The sequence below is a fragment of the Pseudophryne corroboree genome, chromosome 5, assembly GCF_028390025.1.
Source record: "Pseudophryne corroboree isolate aPseCor3 chromosome 5, aPseCor3.hap2, whole genome shotgun sequence".
Classification (NCBI taxonomy): domain Eukaryota; kingdom Metazoa; phylum Chordata; class Amphibia; order Anura; family Myobatrachidae; genus Pseudophryne; species Pseudophryne corroboree.
In genome coordinates this window covers 549896044-549920523 of record NC_086448.1, presented here as the reverse complement: position 1 = coordinate 549920523, position 24480 = coordinate 549896044, and the positions used below count along the sequence as shown (strand labels likewise).

The window sequence follows — 24480 nt, the reverse complement described above, 5'->3', positions numbered from 1 at the left end:
TGCTTTGATCTGATGCTGCATCTTAGGACACAGTTCAGATCACTAGTGCAGCAGGACGCGTCTGCATGTTATATACGCCTCATGCTGCATTTGCATCAAATGTAAATCAAATGTTATAAACGCATCCAGCTGAATTTGCATCAAATGTCATTCATTTGCATCAAACATCGAAATGTCATTCAGGTGCAGTCGGATTTGCTATCACTGCTGCCTCCAGCGGTGATAACAAATCCGATCGCAGCTGAATGACCCCCAGTGTGCTCAGTGCAGTATGTAAAATTGGAAGATCTGCATTCAACACTGAATTAGACTCTTTGCTTGTCTTGTTTTATTACTGTCTTTTTATCAATTGGTTTTGTTATGCCTGTGTTTTTGTATTTATCTGTTTGATTTGTATGTTTATTTCTTAAAATGTTAAATATAAATTATGTAAATAAAAAAAGGAAAATCAGAAAAACAAATAAAAAAACATGTTAAGACGGCAGGTAGTTATTAAGGGAATGACCAGCTATAAAGGATGAATACATGTTCAGTTAAAATAAGCTGTATGATTATACTGTAGACATAAAACACTAATTTAACTACAGTATTTGCTACATTCCTATAATTTGCTTGTCTGATGAATGATCTAGAGCCGTCCAGAATCAATTATGAAAAGAAAAACGTCACCTGTAGCGTAACATTTGTGTCTTCCAGACTGATCCATATTTTTCTCATCCATTGTAACATATAAAGAAATCTAATTGTTTAATTAATTTTCTGTGTAAAACATATCACAGTAGACTGTCAACATGCATGGCTGTTCCTATAAATTAGAAAAATTAAAAAAAAATAAGAATTTACTTACCGATAATTCTATTTCTCGGAGTCCGTAGTGGATGCTGGGGTTCCTGAAAGGACCATGGGGAATAGCGGCTCCGCAGGAGACAGGGCACAAAAAAGTAAAGCTTTTACCAGATCAGGTGGTGTGCACTGGCTCCTCCCCCTATGACCCTCCTCCAGACTCCAGTTAGGTACTGTGCCCGGACGAGCGTACACAATAAGGGAGGCAATTTGAATCCCGGGTAAGACTCATACCAGCCACACCAATCACACCGTACAACATGTGATCTAAACCCAGTTAACAGTATGATAACAGAAAGAGCCTCTTAAAGATGGCTCCTTAACAATATAACCCGAATTTGTTAACAATAACTATGTACAGTATTGCAGATAATCCGCACTTGGGATGGGCGCCCAGCATCCACTACGGACTCCGAGAAATAGAATTATCGGTAAGTAAATTCTTATTTTCTCTATCGTCCTAAGTGGATGCTGGGGTTCCTGAAAGGACCATGGGGATTATACCAAAGCTCCCAAACGGGCGGGAGAGTGCGGACGACTCTGCAGCACCGAATGAGAGAATTCCAAGTCCTCTTTTGCCAGGGTATCAAATTTGTAGAATTTTACAAACGTGTTTTCCCCCGACCACGTAGCTGCTCGGCAGAATTGTAATGCCGAGACCCCTCGGGCAGCCGCCCAAGATGAGCCCACCTTCCTTGTGGAATGGGCCTTAACAGATTTAGGCTGTGGCAGGCCTGCCACAGAATGAGCAAGTTGAATTGTGTTACAAATCCAACGAGCAATCGTCTGCTTAGAAGCAGGGGCACCCAACTTGTTGGGTGCATATAGTATCAACAGCGAGTCAGATTTTCTGACTTCAGCCGTCCTTGAAATGTATATTTTTAAGGCTCTGACAACGTCCAACAACTTGGAGTCCTCCAAGTCGCCAGTGGCCGCAGGCACCACAATAGGTTGGTTCAGGTGAAACGCTGATACCACCTTAGGGAGAAAATGCGGACGAGTCCTCAGTTCTGCCCTATCCGAATGGAAGATTAGATAAGGGCTTTTATAAGATAAAGCCGCCAATTCAGATACTCTCCTGGCGGAAGCCAGGGCCAGTAACATAGTCACTTTCCATGTGAGATAATTAAAATCCACCTTTTTCAATGGTTCAAACCAATGGGATTTGAGGAAATCTAAAACTACATTTAGATCCCACGGTGCCACCGGAGGCACCACAGGAGGCTGTATATGCAGTACTCCTTTAACAAAAGTCTGTACCTCAGGAACTGAGGCCAATTCTTTTTGGAAGAATATTGACAGGGCCGAAATTTGAACCTTAATAGATCTCAATTTGAGACCCATAGACAATCCTGATTGTAGGAAATGTAGGAAACGACCCAGTTGAAATTCCTCCGTCGGAACACTCCGATCCTCGCACCACGCGACATATTTTCGCCAAATGCGGTGATAATGTTTCGCGGTGACTTCCTTCCTTGCCTTAATCAAGGTAGGAATGACTTCTTCTGGAATGCCTTTCCCTTTTAGGATCTGGCGTTCAACCGCCATGCCTTCAAACGCAGCCGCGGTAAGTCTTGAAAGAGACAGGGACCCTGTTGTAGCAGGTCCCTTCTCAGAAGTAGAGGGCACGGGTCGTCCGTGACCAACTCTTGAAGTTCCGGGTACCAAGTCCTTCTTGGCCAATCCGGAGCCACTAGTATTGTTCTTACTCCTCCTCACCGTATAATCTTCAATACCTTTGGTATGAGAGGCAGAGGAGGAAACACATATACTGATTTGTACACCCAAGGTGTTACCAGTGCGTCCACAGCTATTGCCTGTGGATCTCTTGACCTGGCGCAATACTTGTCCAGTTTCTTGTTGAGGCGAGACGCCATCATGTCTACCATTGGTCTTTCCCAACAGTTTATTAGCATGTGGAAGACTTCTGGATGAAGACCCCCCTCTCCCGGGTGAATATCGTGTCTGCTGAGGAAGTCTGCTTCCCAGTTGTCCACGCCCGGGAAGAACACTGCTGACAGTGCTATTACGTGATTCTCCGCCCAGCGAAGAATCTTGGCAGCTTCTGCCATTGCACTCCTGCTTCTTGTGCCGCCCTGTCTGTTTACATGGGCGACCGCCGTGATGTTGTCCGACTGAATCAACACCGGTTTTCCTTGCAGGAGTGGTTCCGCCTGGCTTAGAGCATTTTAGATTGCTCTTAGTACCAGAATGTTTATGTGAAGAGACTTTTCCAGGTTCGTCCATACCCCCTGGAAGTTTCTTCCTTGTGTGACTGCTCCCCAACCTCTCAGGCTGGCGTCCGTGGTCACCAGGATCAAATCCTGTATGCCGAATCTGCGGCCCTCCAATAGATGAGCCTTTTGCAACCACCACAGAAGATATACCCTTGTCCTTGGCGACAGGGTTATTCGCAGGTGCATCTGAGGATGCGACCCTGACCATTTGTCCAACAGATCCCTTTGGAAAATTCTTGCATGGAATCTGCCGAATGGAATTGCTTCGTAAAAAGCCACCATTTTTCCCAGGACTCTTGTGCATTGATGTACAGACACCTTTCCTGGTTTTAGGAGGTTCCTGACAGGTCGGATAACTCCTTGGCTTTTTCCTCGGGAAGAAAAACCTTTTTCTGAACCGTGTCCAGAATCATCCCTAGGAACAGCAGACGTATCGTCGGAAAACAGCTGCGATTCTTGGAATATTTAGAATCCAGTCGTGCCGTCGAAGAACTACTTTAGATAGTGCTCTTCCGACCTCCAACTGTTCTCTGGAACTTGCCCTTTTTAGGTCGTGCAAGTAAGGGATAATTTAGATGCCTTTTTTCTTTGAAGAAACATCTTTTCGGCCATTACCTTGGTAAAAAGGCCCGGGGTGCCGTGGATAATTCAAACGGCATCGTCTGAAACTGATATTGACAGTTCTGTACCACGAACCAGAGGTACCCTTGATGAGAAGGACAAAATTTGGACATGGAGGTAATCCTTGATGTCCAGGGACACCATATAGTCCCCTTTTTTCCGGTTCGCTATCACTGCTCTGAGTGACTTTATCTCGATTTGAACCTTTTATGTAAGTGTTCAAAACATTTTAGATTTAGACTATGTGTCACCAAGCCGTCTGGCTTCAGTACCACAATATAGTGTGGAAAAATAATACCCTTTTCCTTGTCGTAGGAGGGGTACTTTGATTATCACCTGCTGGATATACAGCTTGTGAATTGTTTCCAATGCTGCCTCCCTGTCGGAGGGAGCCGTTGGTAAAGCAGACTTCAGGAACCTGCGAGGAGAAGATGTCTCGACTCTCCAATCTTTACCCCTGGGATAATACTCGTACGATCTAGGGGTCAACTTGCGAGTGATCCCACTGTGCCCTGAGACTCTTGAGACTACCCCCCCACCTTGAGTCCGCTTGCACGGCCCCAGCGTCATGCTGAGGACTTGGCAGACGCGGTGGAGGGCTTCTTTTCCTGGGAAAGGGCTGCCTGCTGCAGTCTACTTCCCCTTACCTCTATGTCTGGGCAGATATGACTGGCCTTTTGCCTGCATGCCCTCATGGGAAAGGAAAGATTGAGGCTGAAAAGACGGTGTCTTTTTTAGCTGAGATGTAACTTGGGGTAAAAAAGGTTGGATTTCCCAGCTGTTGCTGTGGTCCCCAGGTCCGATGGACCGACCCCCAAATAACTCCTTCCCTTTATACAGCAATACTTCCATCTGCCGTATGGGATCTGTATCACCTGACCACTGTCGTGTCCCTGACATCTTCTGGGAGATATGGACAACGCACTTATCTTGATGCCAGAGAGCAAATATCCCTCTGTGCATCTCACATACATATATATAGAATGCATCCTATTAAATGCTCTACATGAATAAAATATTTTCAGTCAGGGAATCCGACCAAGCCAACCCAGCACTGCATCTCCAGGCTGATGGCGATCGCTGGTCGCAGTATAACCACCGTATGTGTGTATATACTTTTTAGGATATTTTTCCAGCTTCCTATCAGCTGGCTCCTTGAGGGCGGCCGTATCTGGAGACGGTAACGCCACTTGATAAGCGTGTGAGCGCCTTATCACCCTAAGGGGTGTTTCCCAACGTACCCTAATTTCTGGCGGGAAAGGGTATAACGCCAATATTTGTTATCGGGGTAACCCTACGCATCATCACACACTTCATTTTATTTTATCTGATTCAGGAAAAACTACAGGTAGTTTTTTCACTCCCACATAATACCCTTTCTTGTGGTACTTGTAGTATCAGAAACACGTAACACCTCCTTCATTGCCCTTAACGTGTGGCCCTAATGAGAAATACGTTTGTTTATTCACCGTCGACACTGTATTCAGTGTCCGTGTCTGTGTCTGTGTCGACCGACTGAGGTAAATGGGCGTTTTTAAAAACCCCTGACGGTGTTTCTGAGACGCCTGGACCGGTCCTAATAGATTGTCGGCCGTCTCATGTCGTCAACCGACCTTGCAGCGTGTTGACATTCTCACGTAATTCTCTAAATAAGCCATCCATTCCGGTGTCGACTCCCTAGAGAGTGACATCACCATTACAGGCAATTTCTCCGCCTCCTCACCAACATCGTCCTCATACATGTCGACACACACGTACCGACACACAGCACACACACCGGGAATGCTCTGACAGAGGACAGGACCCACTAGCCCTTTGGGGAGACAGAGGGAGAGTCTGCCAGCACACACCAAAAACGCTATAATTATATAGGGACAACCTTATATAAGTGTTTCTCCCTTATAGCATCTTTTATATATATACAATATCGCCAAAATCAGTGCCCCCCCTCTCTGTTTTAACCCTGTTTCTGTAGTGCAGTGCAGGGGAGAGCCTGGGAGCCTTCTCTCCAGCTTTTCTGTGAGAGAAAATGGCGCTGTGTGCTGAGGAGATAGGCCCCGCCCCTTTTTCGGCGGGCTCGTCTCCCGCTATTTTTGAAGTTAGGCAGGGGTTAAATATCTCCATATAGCCTCTGTGGGCTATATGTGAGGTATTTTTTGCCTCTAATAAGGTTTTTATTTGCCTCTCAGAGCGCCCCCCCCCAGCGCTCTGCACCCTCAGTGACTGTTGTGTGAAGTGTGCTGAGAGGAAAATGGCGCACAGCTGCAGTGCTGTGCGCTACCTTTATGAAGACTCAGGAGTCTTCAGCCGCCGATTTTGGACCTCTTCTCTCTTCAGCGTCTGCAAGGGGGCCGGCGGCGCGGCTCCGGTGACCATCCAGGCTGTACCTGTGATCGTCCCTCTGGAGCTAGTGTCCAGTAGCCAAGCAGCAAATCCACTCTGCACGCAGGTGAGTTCACTACTTCTCCCCTAAGTCCCTCGTTGCAGTGATCCTGTTGCCAGCAGGACTCACTGTAAAGTAAAAAACCTAAGCTAAACTTTCTCTAAGCAGCTCTTTAGGAGAGCCACCTAGATTGCACCCTTCTCGTTCGGGCACAAAATCTAACTGGAGTCTGGAGGAGGGTCATAGGGGGAGGAGCCAGTGCACACCACCTGATCTGGTAAAAGCTTTACTTTTTTGTGCCCTGTCTCCTGCGGAGCCGCTATTCCCCATGGTCCTTTCAGGAACCCCAGCATCCACTTAGGACGATAGAGAAATACATTTAACCAGCATGCAATTATCCTTTCTTAGCAACAAAAATAATCAGATTTAGATTTTCTTATAAGCAACATATTTAGATTAATATTTCAACCATGGTGGGATAAAAAAAAATATGAAATGAATCTGGTTTTAACTTTATACCCTCTCCTGAAGAAAACACAACATGGATATAGTGTCCATTTACATGTAGGACTGTAGAACAGCCATTGTGTAATGAATTGTATCACAGCCAGAGAAGAAATCCTTTTTTGTTTGGGTTGTAAATTTGCCAAGTTTCAAGTGCTATGAAATCTCAGGGGCAATTAACAATCTCAATAAATTATAGCAGCTTATTAACACAAGAGCAATGCCTTGACAGCTGATGTTTTTACTTCCTTCACACATTAAACTATAGACTGTGCATTCGGAAAGTATTCACTGCGCTTCACTTTTCCCACAATTTGTTATGTTACAGCCTTATTCCACAATGGAATAAATTAATTTTTCCCTCAAAATTCTACACACAATACCCCATAATGACAACGTGAATTTTTTTTTTGTGTGCAAATTTATTAAAAATATAAAACTATGAAATCGCATGTACATAAGTATTCACAGCATTTGCTCATTACAGTATTGATGCACCTTTAGCAGCAATTACAGCCTCATGTCTTTTTTAATATGATGCCACAAGGTTGGCACACTTATCTTTGCAGCACCTCTCAGGGTCCATCACGTTGGATGGGAAGCGTCAGTGCACACAAATTTTCAGATCTCTCCAGAGATGTTCAGTCATATTCAACTCTGGGCTCTGGCTGGGCCACATTCACAGAGTTGTCCTGAAGCCACTCCTTTGATATCTTGGCTGTGTGCTAAGGGTCATTGTCCTGCTGAAAGATGTACTATGGCCCCAGTCTGAGGTCAAGAGTGCTCTGGAGTAGGTTACATTACTGCATTCATCTTTCCCTCTATCCTGACTAGTCTCCCTGTTCCTGCCACTGAAATACATCCCCACATGCTTCACCACCATGCTTTACTGTAGGGATCGTATTGGCCTGGTGATGAGAGGTGACTGGTTTCCTCCAAACATGACGCCTGGCATTCATGCCAAAGAGTTCAATCTTTGTCTCATCAGACCAGAGAATTTTGTTTCTCATGGTCTGAGAGTCCTTTGGGTGCATTTTGGCAAACTCCAGGTGGACTGCCATGTGCTTTTTACTAAGGAGTGGCTTCCATCTGGCCACTCTACCATACAGGCCTGATTGGTGGATTGCTGCAGAGATGGTTGTCCTTCTGGAAGGTTCTCCTCTCTCCACAGAGGAATGCTGTAGCTCTGACATCAGGTTCTTGGTCACCTCCCTGACTAGGGCCCTTCTTCCCCGATCGCTCAGTTTAGACAGCCGGCCAGCTCTAGGAAGAGCCCTGGTGGTTCTGAACTTCTTCCATTTACAGATGATGGAGGCCACTGTGCTCATTAGGACCTTCAAAGCAGCAGATATTTTTATGTACCCTTCCCCACATTTGTGCCTCGAGACAATCCTGTCTCGGAGGTCTACAGACAATTCCTTTGACTTCATGCTTGGTTTGTGCTCAGACATGCACTGTCAAGTGTGGGACCTTATAGAGACAGGTGTGTGCCTTTCCAAATCATGTCCAATCAACTGAATTTACCACAGGTGGACTCCAATTAAGCTGTATGAACATCTCAAGGATGATCATTGGAAACAGGAAGCACCTGTGCTCAATTTTGAGCATCGTGGCAAAGGCTGTGAATATTTATGTACATGTGATTTCTTAGTTTTCTATTTTTAATAAATTTGCAAATATCTGGAAAAAAAAACATTTTTCACGTTGTCATTATGGGGTATTGTTTGTAAAATTTTGAGGGGGAAAAAATAATTAATTCCATTTTGGAATAAGGCTGTAACACAACAAAATGTGGAAAAAGTGAAGCGCTGTGAATACTTTCTGGATGCACTGTAAAAGACATACAGTACCTCTCAATATAATAACAATGACTAAACTACCGTATACATGGTACACATTATTTCCAATCATTCCAGTTTTGTGTAAATCTATGATTTCAGATATTCAAATTCCAATCTTAATTTTGAAAGATGATTAATTCATACATAAGGCCGGCACTTGGCTGTTCTTGTACGTTAATTTTATTAGTATGACTCAGATCAAACAAACTACATTATTCTCATGTAATGATAACTATAAAACGGTGCTTATTTCAACAGTGGTATTTATTTCAAATTGTACTAGTAGATATAATAGTTACCTGATTACAACTATTCTTTCTGGATGCAGCATCACCATGAATCTACAACAACAAAATGGCCAATTTTGCCCCTTATTATTTAGTTTAGACAGAGCCCAAACTTAAACAATGTATTTTATTACATACAATTTAAATTGAAAAGATTACAGTGTGCTGGACAGCCTGCAGTCACTATGTCAACATTCTAAATATCTACAATTATAATATCGACAATCATGATGTAGACATTGTTGAAAAGTCGACATAGAACATAATGACACTGCAGAATGGGAACATGTGAAATATCGAAAAAAGGAAATGTAGACATTCTGCACAGAGCAGAGGGTTAGGGTTATTCACTGGGGGAAAAGGTTAGAGTTAGGCTATAGGACAATTACCTGACCGCCAGAATCCAGAAGACTCCATTGGAGCTGCAGGAGATCCGCTACCAGGTACTGTACCAGGAAAAATGTTTTGTCAACATTCTAATCATGTCAACAATTTACTGTATCTGTGTTGACATAATGGATGTTGACATACTGCATGTTGACATTACAGCTATGTTGACATTTTAAGGTCAACATTATGAGTGTCGACATGACGAATGGTGACAAACTATAGAGAACCCATGCAGGGCATATCACTTAGGCTGTTTGGACGGCATAGGTAGGACTATATCATCATACAAGTATAGGGGTGGAGGATAAATTAAGTACAAATCTTACACCAGGGATCCTTAATCATCAGTCAAGCATATATCATGCAGGACAATATTCACCTTACTTTTACCATTGTCCATGCAGTGCCGGTTATATATGCATTCAGTGGTGTATATACTGTAAGTGCAGTGGCTTATCCACTGCTTCTAGTGTGCTGGTGACCCCTTGGCTTTCCTTTTTGAAGTCCTCTTCACTTCTTCCCAGCAGGGTGCATTGTCCTGTCCTTTGCCCATTGCTTTTTATCCACATTTTTGATCCACCTGATCAGCTCCGCTTCAGGGGACTGAAGGCACTCCAACCCAGACCTTTCACCGTGAAAGACATATGAGTGCCCCACAATCCATATCGGACACTCATCCAAATGCCAATCTGAAAATATAAAAACAATATTCACAAACATCATACTACCAGAATTCAAAGAAATAACCTAACAGCAACTTTACTTCTAAGACAAAAAAAACCCAACTATTCCCATTATGACCTTTCTAAAATGGTATTTTTTAATCATTAAAAGCTATTTTTCATTTGGACTTTAAGATGACAAATTTGAAAGGCAGGGTTGTGGTGGGGGGGGGGGGAGGAATATGAAGAATTAGTCTTGACGAGAGGCGAAAAACACACCTGTCAAGCGGGTGGGAACCCAATGGCTTATGGCACCTGACAGGATAAAAAATTCCTCAAGACCCCCAAATATGGTGAGTGGCTGAAACCTCAAGTCTGATTAAATTACCCCAGGTCAAAACCTGATATATTTCCAAAATACATTAGACTTCCACATACCAAGAGCTCTAATTTGCCCACACGAGCGCCCCCCCCCGAAGAGTGGAAGGCGCCAAGAACCATAGTGCTAGGCCCTCCAATCTGGGTGTATCACTTGCCAGGCATAAGACTGGCAAGGGTTACCAGATACATTCTCCTCCAGCGCTAGCACCCTGAACCTGTGCCACTCATAACATGATAGAGCATCTGCCATGCCATTTTCAATGCCTGGAACATGCCTAGTGCAAAAATGTATAGTCCATTGTAGGCAACACAGCACAATCTGACTCAACAAATGCAAAACAGGTAGACCAACAGCTTTTTGTCTGTTAATCGCCTGAATTACCCCCAAATTATCACCAAAAAACTACCAAAACATTGGCCAATACCTCGTGCCATAACTGCAGCACAACCACGATTGGGAATAACTCTAACAACCACAACAGATTCCTTGTAAGGCCTTCATCAAACCATGCTTTGGGCCAGGGGGACGCACACCACCTGCCCTCCAGGTACGCTCCAAAACCCAAAGAACCAGACGCATTAGTAAATAATTGCAACTCAACATTGGATCTAGGTTCAGACTGCCAAATGCGAATACCATTAAAATCCGACAAAAATTCTTCACAAATATGCAAATCCCTACGACATTCTTTAGATAATTTTAGGAAAATGTAAAAATTTATGTTACAATAGTGCGCTGTTGACAGAAAGTATTTTGCAGCAGAAAAACACACAGAGTAATCACCCAATACTCCAAGGAAACAAACAAAAAAGAAAGGAGTGTGTTCAATATCCGCGCACAACTGTTTGAAACATGTATACCCTTCACCTTAATACAAACAGAGTCACAAATAAATGCAGTATACTGAGCTTTCAATGTCCGACTCCTTTTGCCAAGTTGTTCACAAAGGTGAATTTTGGAAATTCATTCAATTCCAAGTGATAGCGGTTCTGCAAAAATGTGTTCCAAACCAGTGCTTGATAGCAGCGGAATGGGAGCCACAAGAAATAAAAAATAAGAATTTACTTACCGATAATTCTATTTCTCGGAGTCCGTAGTGGATGCTGGGGTTCCTGAAAGGACCATGGGGAATAGCGGCTCCGCAGGAGACAGGGCACAAAAAGTAAAGCTTTAGGATCAGGTGGTGTGCACTGGCTCCTCCCCCTATGACCCCCCTCCAAGCCTCAGTTAGGATACTGTGCCCGGACGAGCGTACACAATAAGGAAGGATTTATGAATCCCGGGTAAGACTCATACCAGCCACACCAATCACACTGTACAACCTGTGATCTGAACCCAGTTAACAGTATGATAACAGCGGAGCCTCTGAAAGATGGCTCACAACAATAATAACCCGATTTTTGTAACTATGTACAAGTATTGCAGATAATCCGCACTTGGGATGGGCGCCCAGCATCCACTACGGACTCCGAGAAATAGAATTATCGGTAAGTAAATTCTTATTTTCTCTATCGTCCTAGTGGATGCTGGGGTTCCTGAAAGGACCATGGGGATTATACCAAAGCTCCCAAACGGGCGGGAGAGTGCGGATGACTCTGCAGCACCGAATGAGAGAACTCCAGGTCCTCCTTAGCCAGGTTATCAAATTTGTAGGATTTTACAAACGTGTTTGCCCCTGACTAAATAGCCGCTCGGCAAAGTTGTAAAGCCGAGACCCCTCGGGCAGCCGCCCAAGATGAGCCCACCTTCCTTGTGGAATGGGCATTTACATATTTTGGCTGTGGCAGGCCTGCCACAGAATGTGCAAGCTGAATTGTATTACACATCCAACTAGCAATAGTCTGCTTAGAAGCAAGAGCACCCAGTTTGTTGGGTGCATACAGGATAACAGCAAGTCAGTTTTCCTGACTCCAGCCGTCCTGGAACCTATATTTTCAGGGCCCTGACCACATCTAGCAACTTGGAGTCCTCCAAGTCCCTAGTAGGCGCAAGACACCACAATAAGCTGGTTCAGGTGAAACACTGACACCACCTTAGGGAGAGAACTGGGGACGAGTCCGCAGCTCTGCCCTGTCCGAATGGACAAACAGATATGGGCTTTTTTGAGAAAAAAAACCCACCAATTTGACACTCGCCTGGTCCAGGCCAGGTCCAAGAGCATGTTCACTTTTCATGTGAGATGCTTCAAATCCACAGATTTGACTGGTTTTAAACCAATGTGTTTTGAGGAATCCCAGAACTACGTTGAGATCCCACAGTGCCACTGGAGGCACAAAAGGGGGTTGTATATGCAATACTCCCTTGACAAACTTCTGGACTTCAGGAATTGAAGCCAATTCTTTCTGGAAGAAAAATCGACAGGGCCGAAATTTGAACCTTAATGGACCCCAATTTGAGGCCCATAGACACTCCTGTTTGCAGGAAATGCAGGAATCGACCGAGTTGAAATTTCTTCGTGGGGCCTTCCTGGCCTCACACCAAGCAACATATTTTCGCCACATGTGGTGATAATGCTGTGCGGTCACCTCCTTTCTGGCTTTGACCAGGGTAGGAATGACCTTTTCCTGAACGCCTTTTCCCTTAGGATCCGGCGTTCCACCGCCATGCCTTCAAACGCAGCTGCGGTAAGTCTTGGAACAGACATGGTACTCGCTGAAACAAGTCCCTTCTTAGCGGCAGAGGCCATAAGTCCTCTGTGAGCATCTCTTGAAGTTCCGGGTACCAAGTCCTTCTTGGCCAATCCGGAGCCATGAGTATAGTTCTTACTCCTCTACGTCTTATAATTCTCAGTACCTTAGGTATGAAAAGCAGAGGATGGAACACATACACCGACTGGTACACCCACGGTGTTACCAGAACGTCCACAGCTATTGCCTGAGGGTCTCTTAACCTGGCGCAATACCTGTCCCGTTTTTTGTTCAGACGGGACGCCATCATGTCCACCTTTGGTAATTCCCAACGGTTTACAATCATGTGGAAAACTTCCCCATGAAGTTCCCACTCTGCCGGGTGGAGGTCGTGCCTACTGAGGAAGTCTGCTTCCCAGTTTCCATTCCCGGAATGAAACACTGCTGACAGTGCTATCACATGATTTTCCGCCCAGCGAAAAGTCCTTGCAGTTTTTGTCACTGCCCTCCTGCTTCTTGTGCCGCCCTGTCTATTTACGTGGGCGACTGCCGTGATGTTTTATCCCACTGGATCAATACCGGCTGACCTTGAAGCAGAGGTCTTGCTAAGCTTAGAGCATTATAAATTTACCCTTAGCTATATTTATGTGGAGAAAAGTCTCCAGACTTGATCACACTCCCTGGAAATTTTTTCCTTGTGTGACTGCTCCCCAGCCTCTCGGGCTGGCCTCCGTGGTCACCAACATCCAAACCTGAATGCCGAATCTGCGGTCCTCTAGAAGATGAGCACTCTGTAACCACCACAGGAGAGACACCCTTGTCCTTGGATATAGGGTTATCCGCTGATGCATCTGAAGATGCGATCCGGACCATTTGTCCAGCAGATCCCACTGAAAAGTTCTTGCATGAAATCTGCCGAATGGAATTGCTTCGAAGGAAGTCACCATTTTTTTTTTTTACCATGGCCCTTGTGCAATGATGCACTGATTTTAGGAGGTTCCTGACTAGCTCGGATAACTCCCTGGCTTTCTCTTCCGGGAGAAACACCTTTTTCTGGACTGTGTCCAGAATCATCCCTAAGCACAGGAGACTTGTTGTCGGGATCAGCTGCGATTTTGGAATATTTAGAAATCCACCCCTGCTGTTGTAACAGTATCCGAGATAGTGCTACTCCGACCTCCAACTGTTCCCTGGACTTTGCCCTTATCAGGAGATCGTCCAAGTAAGGGATAATTAAGACGCCTTTTCTTCGAAGAAGAACCATCATTTCGGCCATTTACCTTGGTAAAGACCCGGGGTGCCGTGGACAATCCAAACGGCAGCGTCTGAAACTGATAGTGACAGTTCTGTACCACGAACCTGAGGTACCCTTAGTGATAAGGGCAAATTTGGGACATGGAGGTAAGCATCCCTGATGTCTCGGGACACCATATAGTCCCCTTCTTCCCGGTTCGTTATCACTGCTCTGAGTGACTCCATCTTGATTTGAACCTTTGTAAGTGTTCAAATTTTTTTTTTTTTTTTTTTTAGATTTAGAATAGGTCTCACCTAGCCTTCTGGCTTCAGTACCACAATATAGTGTGGAATAATACCCCTTTTCTTGTTGTAGGAGGGGTAATTTAATTATCACCTGCTGGGAATACAGCTCGTGAATTGTTTCCCATACTGCCTCCTTGTCGGAGGGAGACCTTGGTAAAGCAGACTTCAGGAGCCTGCGCAGGGGAAACGTCTCGACATTCCAATCTGTACCCCTGGGATACTACTTGTAGGATCCAGGGGTTCTGTACGGTCTCAGCGTCATGCTGAGAGCTTGTCAGAAGCGGTGGAACGCATCTGTTCCTGGGAATGGGCTGCCTGCTGCAGTCTTCTTCCCTTTCCTCTATCCCTGGGCAGATATGACTCTTATAGGGACGAAAGGACTGAGGCTGAAAAGATGGTGTCTTTTTCTGCAGAGATGTGACTTAGGGTAAAAACGGTGGATTTTCCAGCAGTTGCCGTGGCCACCAGGTCCGATGGACCGACCCCAAATAACTCCTCTTCCTTTATACGGCAATACACCTTTGTGCCGTTTGGAATCTGCATCACCTGACCACTGTCGTGTCCATAAACATCTTCTGGCAGACATGGACATCGCACTTACTCTTGATGCCAGAGTGCAAATATCCCTCTGTGCATCTCGCATATATAGAAATGCATCCTTTAAATGCTCTATAGTCAATAAAATACTGTCCCTGTCAAGGGTATCAATATTTTTAGTCAGGGAATCCGACCAAGCCACCCCAGCTCTGCACATCCAGGCTGAGGCGATCGCTGGTCGCAGTATAACACCAGTATGTGTGTATATACTTTTTATGATATCTTCCAGCCTCCTGTCAGCTGGCTCCTTGAGGACGGCCCTATCTATAGACGGTACCGCCACTTGTTTTGATAAGCGTGTGAACGCCTTATCCACCCTAAGGGGTGTTTCCCAACGCGCCCTAACTTCTGGCGGGAAAGGGTATACCGCCCATATTTTCTATCGGGGGGAACCCACGCATCATCACACACTTCATTTAATTTATCTGATTCAGGAAAAACTACGGTAGTTTTTTCACATCCCACATAATACCCTCTTTTGTGGTACTTGTAGTATCAGAAATATGTAACACCTCCTTCATTGCCCTTAACGTGTGGCCCTAATAAGGAATACGTTTGTTTATTCACCGTCGACACTGGATTCAGTGTCCCTGTCTGTGTCTGTGTCGACCGACTAAAGTAAACGGGCGTTTTAAAACCCCTGACTGTGTTTTTGAGACGTCTGGACCGGTACTAATTGTTTGTCGGCCGTCTCATGTCGTCAACCGACCTTGCCGCGTGTTGACATTATCACGTAATTCCCTAAATAAGCCATCCATTCCGGTGTCGACTCCCTAGAGAGTGACATCACCATTACAGGCAATTGCTCCGCCTCCTCACCAACATCGTCCTCATACATGTCGACACACACGTACCGACACACAGCACACACACAGGGAATGCTCTGATAGAGGACAGGACCTACTAGCCCTTTGGAGAGACAGAGGGAGAGTTTGCCAGCACACACCAAAAACGCTATAATTATATAGGGACAACCTTATATAAGTGTTTTCCCTTATAGCATCTTTTTTATATATTTCTAACGCCAAATTAGTGCCCCCCCTCTCTGTTTTAACCCTGTTTCTGTAGTGCAGTGCAGGGGAGAGCCTGGGAGCCTTCCCTCCAGCCTTTCTGTGAGGGAAAATGGCGCTGTGTGCTGAGGAGATAGGCCCCGCCCCTTTTTCGGCGGCCTCGTCTCCCGCTCTTAACCGATTCTGGCAGGGGTTAAATATCTCCATATAGCCCCCGGAGGCTATATGTGAGGTATTTTTAGCCAAAAATAGGTTTTCATTGCCTCCCAGGGCGCCCCCCTCCCAGCGCCCTGCACCCTCAGTGACTGCCGTGTGAAGTGTGCTGAGAGGAAATGGCGCACAGCTGCAGTGCTGTGCGCTACCTTAAGAAGACTGAGGAGTCTTCATGCCGCCGATTCTGGACCTTCTTCTTGTTTCAGCATCTGCAAGGGGGCCGGCGGCGAGGCTCCGGTGACCATCCAGGCTGTACCTGTGATCGTCCCTCTGGAGCTAATGTCCAGTAGCCAAAGAAGCCAATCCATCCTGCACGCAGGTGAGTTCACTTCTTCTCCCCTAAGTCCCTCGTTGCAGTGATCCTGTTGCCAGCAGGACTCACTGTAAAATAAAAAACCTAAGCTAAACTTTTCTAAGCAGCTCTTTAGGAGAGCCACCTAGATTGCACCCTTCTCGGCCGGGCACAAAAATCTTACTGAGGCTTGGAGGGGGGTCATAGGGGGAGGAGCCAGTGCACACCACCTGATCCTAAAGCTTTACTTTTTGTGCCCTGTCTCCTGCGGAGCCGCTATTCCCCATGGTCCTTTCAGGAACCCCAGCATCCACTAGGACGATAGAGAAACAATAATAGTGCAGTAGTAAAAACAAAGCTGATGTTTTAATAACAAGTTGCACTTACAGAAAAATAGAATTAAAATCACATGTAAAGGCCCCATCGCACACATGAACACAGCACTGCAGCTCACGGACATCCACAGATGGTCTCCAAAGGGTAATGACGGCCTCAAAACCGGAATTTGAAGTCGTCAGTCCTCGAGATATCATGCAGCGTCCTCGGGTGTCCACAAGAGTAAATAGTCCACAGCCACACTTAACGCGTTTCGGATCACATAGGATCCTTCATCAGAAGTGTGGTGAAAGTCCAGAAACAGTCCTTTAAAAGACCTCCTAATCACATAATCTAAAACACATTTGCAAATTAATCAAAACTACTTCCTTCCGGCGGATATTACATCGACCAGAAGTTATACATGCGTTCCAGCGTGGATTTGCATGATAATATTACCATAAATGAGGAAAAACTCCTTCATCCTTATATTTAAAGCTGACATTAATAAAGGACAGCCAATCTGATGAAGGATCCTATGTGATCCGAAACGCGTTAAGTGTGGCTGTGGACTATTTACTCTTGTGGACACCCGAGGACGCTGCATGATATCTCGAGGACTGACGACTTCAAATTCCGGTTTTGAGGCCGTCGTTACCCTTTGGAGACCATCTGTGGATGTCCGTGAGCTGCTGTGCTGTGTTCCTGTGTGCCACTGGGTCCTTTACATGTGATTTTAATTCTATTTTTCTGTAAGTGCAACTTGTTATTAAAACATCAGCTTTGTTTTTACTACTGCACTATTATTGTTTTTATTTCTTGTGGCTCCCATTCCGCTGCTATCAAGCACTGGTTTGGAACACATTTTTGCAGAACCGCTATCACTTGGAATTGAATGAATTTCCAAAATTCACCTTTGTGAACAACTTGGCAAAAGGAGTCGGACATTGAAAGCTCAGTATACTGCATTTATTTGTGACTCTGTTTGTATTAAGGTGAAGGGTATACATGTTTCAAACAGTTGTGCGTGGATATTGAACACACTCCTTTCTTTTTTGTTTAGATAATTTTACAAAATGACCAGGCCTCTTAACACCCGCTGTCGCTCTTTCCAACTTCCTGCTAAAGACCTTACCCATTGGGATAACCCAGCAAGTGAAATTAAGTGACCCCAACAATGATTGAGCCTGTTTCAATGTCACCTTGCCATTAGCCAATGCCACAATTATATCCTCCCTCAGCTTAGCTACTTTTTCCTTGGGCAAACAACAGCAACCCTCAATTGTATCAATTTCAATACCCAAGAAGGTCAACACCGACATAGGGCCCACCATCTTTTCATCAGCTACTGGAACCCCAAAATCAGTAAACAATGACAATGCATTCGATAAAACATTACCTCAGCGGGGCCCATGAACAAAAAATCATCTTAATAATGAACAATTCCAGACTGGCCTGTATATTCTTAAATGCACCAATGCAAAAAACTAATAAACTTTTCAAAATACAAACAAGATATAGAACAACCCATAGGAAGATATCTATCAACATAGAAACCATCATCCAGACGAAAACCCAAATAACAAAAATATTCCGGATCAATGGGCAAAAGACGAAAAGCCGACTCTATGTCAATTTTACTCATCAACGCTCCTCTACCAAATGACCTAATCTTTGCCAACGCATCTTCAATAGATTGATAAACTACCATGGTCAAAAACTCAGGAATGGCATCATTAACTGAGGACCCCTTTGGACAGGATAAATGCTGAATTAATCTAAACTTTCCCAGGATCTTTTTAGGAACAATAACCACCAGGGACAATTAAATCCAGAACTGGCGGCGAACTAAAAGGCCCTACCATTCTTCCCAAAGCAACCTCTTTATCAACTTTTTCTTTAAAAATTTCTGGAAACTGCTCAGCCGAGCGCAAATTACGAACCAAACCAGAACCAACTTGGCCTTTAATAGGCAAAGGGAAACCTATGGAAAAACCCAACCTTAACAAATCAGCATCTTCTCTGGGTAATATTCTAACCAATAAGACAATTTATCTAATCTCACAGGAGTAGGGGCCCTACTTAGTATTGGCAACCACAGGAGCGCGGTTCTGCTGTCTGTTAAAACCTCCTCTACCACTTGAGGGCTGCGAGCAGTCTCTAATGGGATGTGACCCCCACAGCGGATACAAACATGCAGAAAATGACACCTTGACCCTAGGGTGCATTGACCATTATTAAAAGCATAGCACCTACCTTGGCTGTTCTTCCCTGCCTTCCATCTATTACTGTTACTACCACATTTCTCACTAATCACTTCAGAACCACTTTTTAATGGTTGTGTAACGTCTACAAAAATCTCCACATCTTTTTTATCAAAATCTACGACAGCTCTGTCATGCTGTTTCCTGCGAAAATCCTCATAATAAATCCTCCAAGCTGTCCTACGCCCTGATCTCGCTAATTCATCTAACAAATACATATATTTGATTATGTTCAAATGCTCTTGAGGTCTCGTCTCTAAATAACAGGCCCGCAAAGACCAGCATGTCTTTTTGCCAATTAGAATATGATTTATACGCTTCTTCACCTATACCCGATTTCCTTCTGGCAGCAGCTAATGCCTTTTTTGCTTTGATGGTTAACGCAAACATGTTAACATATTTGCCCTCTCGTATATGATCCCTAATTCTGGGCCGTACTCCTCTTAAAACATCCCTATTAGCACATTGCAGAGAATCTTCAGGACCCTCCTCAGAGGACATACTAGAACTGCTGTGTTTGCGCCTTCTTTGTGTTTTCTTTTGCAACCGCTGCAATCACTATCTACTGAACCGGAGGACTCAGAGGAAGATGTGGATGAACCACTCTCCTTCCTGCGCCTGCACCTACGTTTTTGCTTATCTGCAGCTTTTTGCTTGCATGTTTTCTCCTTAACCACTGACTTATTGCCCGAGCTGGCTACTGCACCCTCCTGCACGCTTCAAGGTCAAAATCAGACTCACCATAAAATCTACCACCATCGTCCAGAGCGGATTCAACCACAGCCGCTGACTCCCCTGAATGTAGTTCAGGGACAATCAAAGATTCTGCAGGAGAAATGCAAGGGGAAACATCCACTAGACACTCATCAAGTATCTCATTACCCCCACTTTTCCTGCGTGCCCTAGCACGTGAACCCACGGCCGCAGGTTCACTAACACTAGACTCATTAATCATGGATGGATTCTGCCCCCTCAAGACTCTCCCATCAGCATGACCCGCAGTAAGAACAGGGACCAGTGCTGATATTACTGAAGTGCATATAGATGCCACCTCAGATGAATTCCAGCCAACACCTTTACTCCCTAAACGTACAGTGTCTGCATATGAATACCTAGGAACCGTGCGCCTATTTGATTTACCTCAGACGCCACACTTCTGCTGCTCATACTCAGGCTCAATTCTCTGCTGCACACCAGCATTTCCCAGGCCTGAAGTACCCACGCACTGTCCAACTCCCTCTGTGATTCCATAGGCACCCCTTAAACTGGCCCTCTCCCTGTTACTGCCTCTATTATGTGCTCCAAATCCTTGCACCACCAATTGTTCACTTGTGCCCCTTCCAGCTTGCACACCTCTGGAAAGTCCGGTTCTGCAATGAACGCCTCTGCCTGCCACGGTCCCCCACGGGCGACGGGACAACTGTGGTGCACCTCTGGAACATGCAATCCTGAGGTAACACCTCTCGACATTACCGCTCTCCGCATCACCCTACTCCGTGATTCCACCATGGCACCCACGCTCCGATGTGCTCCGAGACATCGTACTTTCAGCCTGCACTTCCAAAGGATTAGCACTCACACCGCTAAGTATGCCACCAGCGCGTGATACAGATGAGCTGGTCACCCGGCCTCTGCATGACGCAGCTCCACCCACCACAGCTCTCTCAGGAGGTCGAGCCCGACCCCTTGTGGCGGGATTACCACCCACATTTACTACACCCTGCCATCTTCCCTGTGCTGAAATAACCTGTCCCCCACTTGACACCGACTCAGCGGTACCCCTTCCACCACTTTCAATAAAACATATAGGGGGACCCATAGCACGACTGGGCCTAGGCATGGTAAAAGAAAGAATAGTTAGATAAAGGATAGATTAAAGAAAAAAGGGGGAGAAAAATAGAGAGTAGTAAAGATTGAAAGGAAATGGAGAAGAAAATACCACAAATTCACAGTTATAAACAATTCAGTACAACACAAACACAGAGCACTTCACTGTTCAATTTTTCCTGAGGAAAAGAGGGAGAACATAATCAATCCTCCCCTCATAAGGGCTAAGCCCCTCCCATCACCTGATTCCTCAGCAACCTCATAGGTCAAGCAGTTACCATGGACACACCTCCACCACTCCTTGCTGATTCATTCAGTACACTACTCAGAATTTTATGTCACTATGGACATATGAAATGTCCTCTGTTCTCTTACTCAGACAGGAGAAGAGTGGCCCTGCACCTAATCACAGCAGCATTTTGGTGCTGTGGGGAACCCATTACTACACTGTGTGCTCCCAGTGGGGGAGATGTATTAGGCATCAGACAGAGGAAAAGTAGAATAGTTGCCCAATGCACCCATGAGAGTCAGATGTACTAAGCCTTGTAGAGTAATAAAGTGGATAGAGATAAAGTACCAACCAACCAACCAATCAATCAATCAACCAACCAGCCAGCTCTTAACTGTCATTTTTTTTAAACTGTAACATGGCAGTTAAGAGCTGATTGGCTGGTACTTTATCTCCATACACTTTAACCCTCCCTAGGCTTAGGGGCCTATTTACTAAGCATTGGATGGAGATAAAGTACCAGCCAATCAGCTCCTAACTGTCATGTTACAGGCTGAGTTTGAAAATGACAGTTAGGAGCTGGTTGGCTGGTACTTTATCGCCGTCCACTTTATCTTCATCCAATGCTTAGTAAATAGAGCCCTTAGTACATCTGTCATTTATATAGCATAGGGGTACATGTACTAAGCAGTGATAAGAGCAGAGAAGTGAGCCAGTGGAGAAGTGCCCATGGCAACTAATCAGCACTGAAGTAACATCTATAATTTGCATACTATAAAATGATACAGAGCTGCTGATTGGTTGATGGGGAAATTTCTCCACTGGCTCACTTCTCCGTTCTTATCACTGCTTAGTAAATGTACCCCATAGTCTTGAACCTAACCCTAACTGAAAGTTAGAAGTTGATTGGTTGTTTCTGGCAAATAAAGTATCATTTGTGTTTTGTTTTGTTATAGTATTGTTTTATTAAAATGTATTCTAATATATGTACTGTACATACACAGAGCTTTATTTAGCCAAATAAAATGTCTAATATAATAAAACATATAAATATTAACTTAGCAAAATACATCTGTAAGTATTACCCTAAAAGATGAGCAATTTGTTAAAATGTAAACTAAGTATGATGTATTCAGTGCAATAAAATCCACCAGGATTCAGCATGTTTTGTTTTAAGTGTCAAGTGTTCATTTTTCAACTGATAATTAGACCTACAAGGGACATTTTGGCAGCACTGTTAACAGCTTTTCAATGACAATCTCACAACTAGATTTGGTGCAAGTGATTTGCATTGAATTAGGAATACAGATTTAGCTTATAAAAGTCTCCCTAATATGACTCATCCTCATGGGAGAACATAGAATACTTTGATATACCCCCATTTGTGTTCTCCCCGCTTGTAATGATGCTGGCTTTGCAGCAGATAAAACTGTGTTTTGCATTCTCCGAATGTACCATGCAGTAATTCTGCTGTCTGAAAACTCTGTAACGTCAATAATTGATGCACTTGAGAAGTGGTAATTAAATTAGTTAATTATGCTGGTAAAATTACATGCAATTATGTGACTGCAGGGTATGTTTAGTAAATTAGGCTTTCCAATACTTACTACATATTGTGGTGCCAATTCTGTTCCTTGATGATTAGGTAGCTTTTGATACTTCTTAATTGATTTAATACCTGGATCTTCATTAGTCTTTGATTGCTTGGCATGTTTAGCTTTTTTCCTCAGTTGATATTTAGTAGACATTGATAATGTATTTTCTCTTTTTAAGGGTAAAAATTGGAATAAACCAAGTTAGTATAAAAAGAAGCACGTCACACAAAACATTTTTTTGCTGAGCAGAGAGAAATGCAGCTGATGAGCTGAAGTGATGATCAGGTCTTGTGAATGAGCTGATCATCATAATAAGTGGTTTACACTAGGCATCTCCAAAAAACTGAGGGAATAAAGTTCAGGAGATTACTGTTCCGGGTGGTTCCAAGGACTGGGAAGTATGCATGCATTTTAAAAATACATTTGGTGGAGATATTGTGCAAAAATGAAAATTCAGTGCAGGTTCACATTTTGTGTTTCATAAATGAATGGATGACAACATCTGAGTGCCCACTTTTATTTTTTTAGCTCAGATCTGCACGCTTCAGCAGGGTTAAAAATAACCTGCTAAGATTTCAAAGAAGTCTTCAATGATGCACTTAAAGAGAGATAACTGTATATGTGTGGATTACACAATGAAAGCTACAAAAGAGGCTATTAACTGAGTGAAACATTATTTTAAAAGAGCAGTTGAAAATTTACTAGTCTTGTAGGAAGTTCCTTAAGAAGTGGTTAATAACAGTATACATAAGTAACAAAAAAGGTGGAGCGAAGTTTAAGCATATATTTTTTTCTTGCAAGACAAAGTTTATTATAATGCAGATAATCAGAGTGGTTTGGCAAACTATGAAATATAATAGGTTTACCATACCAACCTTTTAAACCAGGTTACTCATGAATTACACAGGATCTGTGGCTGACTGACTTTAAACCTGCATTTCACCTGGTTGTAATCAGCCACAGAACCCATGAGTGTCCCGGTTTAAAGGGGTAGTATGGTAAGCCTATACAGGTTGAGTATCCCATATCCAAATATTCCGAAATACGTAATATTCCGAAATACAGACTTTTTTGAGTGAGAGTGAGATAGTGAAACCTTTGTTTTTTGATGGTTCAATGTACACAAACTTTGTTTAATACACAAAGTTATTAAAAATATTGTATTAAATGACCCCCAGGCTGTGTGTATAAGGCAGGCATTCCCAACCACGGTCCTCAAGGCACACCAACAGTGCAGGTTTTAGTGATATCCAGGCTGCAGCACAGATGGTTAAATCAAAATAACTCAGCTACTAATTAAGTTACCTGTGCTGAAGGCTGGATATCACTAAAACCTGCACTGTTGGTGTGCCTTGAGGACCGTGGTTGGGAATGCCTGGTATAAGGTGTATATGAAACATAAATGAATTGTGTGAATGCACACACGCTTTGTTTAATGCACAAAGTTATAAAAATTATTGTCTAAAATGACCTTCAGGCTGTGTGTATAAGGTGTATATGTAACATAAATGCATTCTGTGCTTATATTTAGGTCCCATCACCATGATATCTCCTTATGGTATGCAATTATTCCAAAATACGGAAAAATCCGATATCCAAAATACCTCTGGTCCCAAGCATTTTGGATAAGGGATACTCAACCTGTATTATAACAGCTAGTGAAATGGCATTAGGTAGGGGCACAACAAGGGAAGGGCAGACAAATCATGTGCCCCAGGTGATCTCAGGGAGAGCAGAAATCAGCATATGGTTACAGTGTCAGACTGGGGCATGAAGGGCCCACCGGGGGAATGCATTGATAGGGGCCCATACTTAGGGGTGT

General features: G+C 44.1%; 1 long non-coding RNA gene across 2 annotated transcripts; it reads right to left on the bottom strand.

Annotated features, from left to right (window-relative positions):
- Positions 1-340: 340 nt before the first annotated feature.
- On the bottom strand, positions 341-23604 carry LOC134929206 (uncharacterized). Of its 2 annotated transcripts, none has more exons than XR_010178378.1 (3): positions 22671-23180; positions 8729-9795; positions 341-805 (listed from the first exon to the last, which is right to left on the bottom strand). It is a non-coding gene; the product is annotated as an uncharacterized LOC134929206 (long non-coding RNA). The 2 variants fall into 2 exon arrangements; XR_010178377.1 differs by lacking the exon at positions 341-805 and adding an exon at positions 23534-23604 and having other exon boundaries at positions 8624-9795; positions 22671-22827.
- Positions 23605-24480: the final 876 nt, after the last annotated feature.